At 42.7% G+C, this 6,174-nt stretch overlaps 1 pseudogene; it reads right to left on the bottom strand.

The window, feature by feature from the left end:
* Positions 1-3,010: 3,010 nt before the first annotated feature.
* Positions 3,011-3,428, bottom strand: LOC138155773 (large ribosomal subunit protein eL28 pseudogene; annotated as a pseudogene).
* Between the last annotated feature and the right edge of the window lie 2,746 nt (positions 3,429-6,174).

Here is a 6,174-nt window from a genome sequence, read left to right as displayed (position 1 = left end):
TCTCTCTCCTTTCAGACTCTAGCCACTGAGAAAACAAGCATATATATGTGAAATCATGCAAAACATATTGCCATATTAGCCATGTCACAAAAAAGCCAGAAAAATTGATAGTGAGAAAATCATATTTCAGTTTGCACTCAGAGTTCATCAGTTCTCTCTCTGAAGGTAGATAATATTTTTTATCATTAATCCTTTGGAACTGTTTTGGATCATCATATTGATCAGAGTAACCAACTCTTTCACAGTTGATCATCATTATAATATTGCTGTTACTGTATATACAATGATCTCCTGCTTTTGCTTGCTTCACTTTGCATCAGTTCATGTAAGTTTTTCCACGTTTTTCTGAAACCATCTCCCTCATCATTTTTTAATGCACATTAATCACATTCCATCACAATCATGTACCACAACTGTTCAGTCATTCCCACAAAACCATATCTGAAAAACTTATGTGTTTCCCTTTAGCAGTCAACAAAAGACACAATTAGCTCAAACCAAAGGCATTTAATGAGATGGCATAGCAGGAAAAGTGGCAATGCCACATGTCTCCCCCCTCCCATCCCCTAATCTGGTGTACACATAGAGAACATATGTGGCCAGGATATACTATAGGAATCATACATTGTCAGGGCACATATGTGATGGGTCAACTCTGACCTAATGGGTCACCAATGGCTTCTAGTGTTGTCATCATTCTGCTCCATCTGGCCTTCTCCTTACTAGTTCTACAGACTCCACTGGATGTTGTTTGGACCAACGAGTAGTCCCCACCACTTCCAGGGTCTGGCCCAAATGAAATTCTTCCTCCAAATGAGCAAGTGTTGTCATGTTCTTTTAGCTTAAAGCCTATATGCTTTTCCAGCTGTTTTAGAGGTAGAAACCCTTGTCTGGGAATAGCAATAAGCATCCCCTTGGTTTCTTCTGACATTCCCTCAGTCTTGGCTACTGAATCCTCTTATTTTCCTAAGAGGAGATTTTTAGCCACTAGTACTAAGGTTTTTGGAATGAAAACTAGATCGCTTCCAGCTAGCTAATGCCTTCAGGCTTAGACTTTTTAAAAAAACTACCTACTCTTCTTAGTCCAGGGACTTGGGTCCCTTTGTCACCGACCTTATCCTACTTTACAGTCAGCATTCCATATACCTCTAAATTTTAACTTCTGAAAGCGTGACTATGAGTCAGATAATAGCTACTGACTCAATAACTATAAAGCACGGTTTTCCTCACTTTCACTTTCAGGAACCTCTTCCATTCTCCCACATGTGGACAGGGTGAGGAAAAAGGTACCAAGATCAGGTAAGTCCATGTTACTAGTTTTTTTCACATGTAGATATAGCCAGCCCAAAGTCTCGGGAAGAGCTTTGAGGTGTGATTCTACAAACCTGCCTTCTTGAAATTCCCATCCAATGGTCTCAGGTCTTCCAGTTGGAGAGAACTGTCCATTTTCTTTCTGCAGTTCTTTTGTTAATCTATGTCCCTCTTCCTGATTTGAATAGAGAAGCTGTAATATACATGGTATGTTTTGGGGATAAGTGAATAGAAGGGCCTGGTCAGAGCCATGTGTATATGTTGAAGAGAAAAGAAGTTGGAAAAAACCCTCACTTAGCCTTTTATTGCTAGGTGATATGTTGAGGTTTAGAATTCTTGGTGAAGAATACTGGGACATTCAAACAGAGATCTCCTTCCAGAATGACACAGATCCATTAATGATGAGTCTTTGGCTGTGATCATTCAGCCAGTTCTATATCTACTTAGCTACCACCTAAAAAGTAATTCACATATCTCCATCTCTTCCAAATGAGTAACATGAAAGACTTTGTCAAAGATCTTGCATTTTCAGTGGCTGTCCCCTATGCCTGGAATGCTTTCTCTTCTCATTTCTTCCTCCTGGCTTCCTCAGTTAAAATCCCAAGCCTTTCCCAGTTCCTCATTTCTAATGCCTTCCCTCTGTTATTTCCAATTTATCCTCCATGTAGATGGTTTTATAAAATTAGTTGTATGTTGCTTGCTCCATTATGCTGTGAAATCCCTGTGAGTAGAGACTTTCTTTTCCCTTTCTTTGTATCCCCAACGCTTAACACAATGCTTGGCGCATAGTAGATGATTCATAAATGACTATTAACTAACTGCTCAAATAAAGGTATGCTATATCTATGCCATTTGCTGGTTTAGCAATTCTATAAAAATGGGGGGGGGGAGGAAATTAGGAAATAGCAAAACAAATTGTGATACACCAATATAATAGAATGTTATTTCTAGGTAAGGACACTAAAGAATTCAGAGAAGCGTGGGAAGACTTAAGAGTGAAGTCAATAGGCAAATAATATACACAATGGCCACAATAATGTAAACAGAAAGAAAACAACAACAAAACAGAATGCTATGTAATTATAATGTCTGGTCTTGTCTGAGAAGGAGAAAGGAGAAAATACTTTCCTCTTTTTTATTGCAGAATTGGGGGCCTATAGGTAAAAAAATATTTAAAATATTGTCCAACTTGATCAAGTGGTGGTTAGTTTTGCTGAGTTCTTCCCTCCCCAACTCTTCCTCCTGCCCTTATTTTTTTGTTTGTTTGTTTTTTTTTGGGGGGGGCAGGCAATTAGGTTAAGTGACTTGCCCAAGGTCACATGGCTATTTTTTGTGTTAAGTGTCTGAGACCGCTATCCACCCCAAAACCTATTTTCCTTTTTTTTTTTTTCGGGGGGGGGGGGCAAAGGCAGTTGGGGTTAAGTGACTTGCCCAGGGTCACATAGCTAGTAAGAGTCAAGTGTCTAAGGTCGGATTTGAACCCAGGTCCTCCTGACTCCAGGGCTGGTGCTCTATTCACTGCACCATCTAGCTGCCCCCTCCATCCCACCCTTATTAGAAGGTAGGACTCTCTCGGTAGGGGAGAGAGGCAGGGATTTATTTGTAAATTAAGGTGATATAAAAACAAAAGATATGAATACATTTTTTGGCGGGGGGGGGGGGGGGAAGGCGCAGTCTGACTTTATTAGCCAAGGGTAGGCCTAGCCCCTTAGGTGCTCTTGGAGGGGCAGGTCCGCTTCTTCTTCACCACCACTGGCTTCTGGTTCCGAAGGATGGCGCTGGCCCTGCGCAGAACGGCCATGCGGAGGTCTTTCCGGTACTTATTCTTGCGGGTGATGTGCCGCGGCTGTTAAGTGTGGTCCTGCCGTAGGACGTGGCAGGCTTCCTCTGACCTGCCCGCCGCTTCAGCACCACCACGATGCCCTTGCCTTTGGCCGCCGGCTCGATGCCCACCATCTTCCGGTGTATCAACCCATTGTAGCGGAACGAATTCTGGGCCGTGAGGTTGTTGGGCTCGGTGCTGTACGTCTGCGTGTTGCGCTTGATGAGGAAGCTGGAGCAGTCACGAAGGACCATCCACTGTAGGTGGGCCGACATGGCGGGGGCTGGGGGCGACAAGGCGCGGGGGATGGGGGGGTCAGGAGACGGGGGGAGAGCCCGGAGACCTGGGCGGGGAGGGAGACCCTCGGGCGGGGTGCTGGAAACCTTGGCTGGGGGGGAAGCCCGGGAGACCTCGGGCGGCATTCAGAGCCACGAGGGGCGAGCGGAGTCCCTGAATACATTTTTGAAAGACAAAATCATAGAATCTCAGTGTTGAAAAAGACTTTGGGGTAGAAGGCAAACACTTTCCACACCTACTATCACTCCAGGACTCCTCGAATATTAAAGTTTGTGCAGTAAGGAGAGGAGTGGGGACAGTTTTTGTTCTGGGTTTTTGATTGGGAGATTTGGGTTGGGGTTGAAAGGCAGCGCGGAAATAAAGGGAGGGTTGACTTTGGCGGCAGAGCACATGGGGTCACATACCAGCTTTGCTACTTCCGACTCCTGTGTGATGTTGGGAAGTCACTTTATGCCGCCAGGTGTCCACTTTTTCACGTGTATGATAATAGTTAACATTTATGTGGAACTTTAAATCTGTGAAACCCATTATATACATTATCTCATTTGAACTTCATGACTACTTAAGAAAGTACTGTAAGTATTATTATCTACTTTTTAAAGATTAGGAAACCAAAGCAGATAGAGACTGAGTTATTCATGTCTTTTCCAAGAAAACCCCAAATGGGCTCAGGAAGAGTCAGACATGATTGGAAAAAACTGACCAACATCTCCCTAGTTCTGGATTCTATGAACTACATCTTAGAATCACAGAGTCTTTGCAAGGCTGCATAGTTCATCTAGGCAAGCCTTTTCCTGAAGGAAAAGTTCCCTATCATGACTATTGAGTGGTTAGCATTGGCCTCTCCCTTTTCTAATTCATCATTTGTAATCTGACCAACTGGATTAATCCTTTTTGTCCGAAGATGGCTCAACAACCAGAGATGTCATACTTTTCAATTATTACTAATTAACCGGGTGATAGACTGTTTTTGTCCCAAAACTAATTGGTAATTTACTCAGCAGGGCCTGAAAGATATAGACATCTGCTCCTTCCTCCTCTTCTCCACCTACTTTGATGATAATGCAGAAGAGGATTCGAAGTAGCATCTAAATATGTAAAACCTCTGCCACTGGAATGTCAGAGCAAATGTGAGAAAGATGAAATCCTCAGACTGCTGTTTAGGGTTTCCCTTGCCATTTCAGTAGTCACATGGAACAGGAAGAATTTCCATTTGGGAGGTAGCATCCCTAAATGGAGCAGCAGTATCCTCAAATGTCCCTGTGGATTTATGACCCTGCCTTGAGAAATTTGGGAGGCTCTCTGGCTATCTGTCATTGCTGTTATATAGAGGGAAGAATCATATAATTCATGTACAACATATATATTTATGTACAACATATATATATATATACACATACATATTTATATCTATATATCCCATATATCCCTAGTAGAGCAGAAATTCTACTGCATTTTTGAAGTCTACTCTCTCTCAACGCAACATCTCCAACTTTTGAATAGCTGTTTATCCTGACATCCAACCTAAAATGTTCTCTTTATGATTTCTACCCATTGCATCCCAGGTCATTGCCAGCCATTGTGACTTTTGTCCTGCCACTGGACTTTGATGACTGGAATAATGAGGCTAATGATTTTGTGCAACTTTGTTCACTTAAATCCAATTCACTCATGAGTCAAGACATCACTCCTTGATATCACTGGTCTTTGAAAAAAGAAGGATCATCATCAAAAACAACAACCGCTTGCTCTTGGTTTTATCTCCCAAGGCGAAGGGGGGACTCAGTATGAGCCAGAAGAGAGCAATACAGTCATAGTGAAGTTGTAGGCCACTAAGACCTCCAGATCTTTTTAGATAGCTATCTATTATATTTTCTGCATCTTCTCCTTGCGGTTGCACCTAGTGTACTTTTACTTTACATTTATTTGCCCTTGTTAAATTTCACTGGATTAGATTCAACCCAATGCTGTAGCCTGTCAAGATTATTTCAGATCCTGATTGCCATCTAGTGTGTCAGCTGTCCCTCCCAGTTGCACTGTGCCAATTACTAAGCCTAGAGATTTGTCATGTTGATATGGAACCATTAATAATGACTTTTTGAATCTTACCATCCAATCAACTAGGTGGCACAATGGATAGAGCATCAGGCCTGGAGTCCAGAAGACCTGAGTTCAAATTTAGTGTCAGATACTTACTAGCTATGTGACCCTGGCCAAGTCACTTGACTCTTTTTGCCTCAACTATGCCAGTATCTGCCAGAAAAACCCCAAATGGGGTCATGAAGAGCCTTATAACATTGAAATCACTCAACAACAACATCCAGTCAAGTCTGAATCTATGTAATTGTACTGTTATCTAGACCAGGGGTGGGGAAACTACAGCCTCAAGGCCACATGTAGCCCTCTAAGTCCTCAAGTGTGGCCCTTTGAATTCAAACTTCACAGAACCCTTTTGTTCTATGAAGTCTGGATTCAGTAAAAGGGCCACAGTCAAGAACCTTGAGGGCCACATGTGGCCTTGATGACTCAGGTTCCCCATCCCTGTTCTAGACAATATTTCTTTATCTTTGCTATAAGAATAGTATTGATGATGGGGTGGCTAGGTGGCTCAGTGAATAGAGCACCCATCCTGGAGTGAGGAGGATCTGAGTTCAAATTTGGCCTCAGACACTTAACACTTACTAGCCATGTGACCTTGGGCAAGTCACTTAACCGCAATTGACCTGCCTTCCCCCCTCCAAAAA

This window comes from Petaurus breviceps, unplaced genomic scaffold (genome assembly GCF_028583685.1).
Source record: "Petaurus breviceps papuanus isolate PSGF00001 unplaced genomic scaffold, PetGlider_PUasm1.0 98, whole genome shotgun sequence".
In the NCBI taxonomy this organism is placed as follows: Eukaryota; Metazoa; Chordata; class Mammalia; order Diprotodontia; family Petauridae; genus Petaurus; species Petaurus breviceps.
This window is presented reverse-complemented; position numbering and strand designations above follow the sequence as displayed.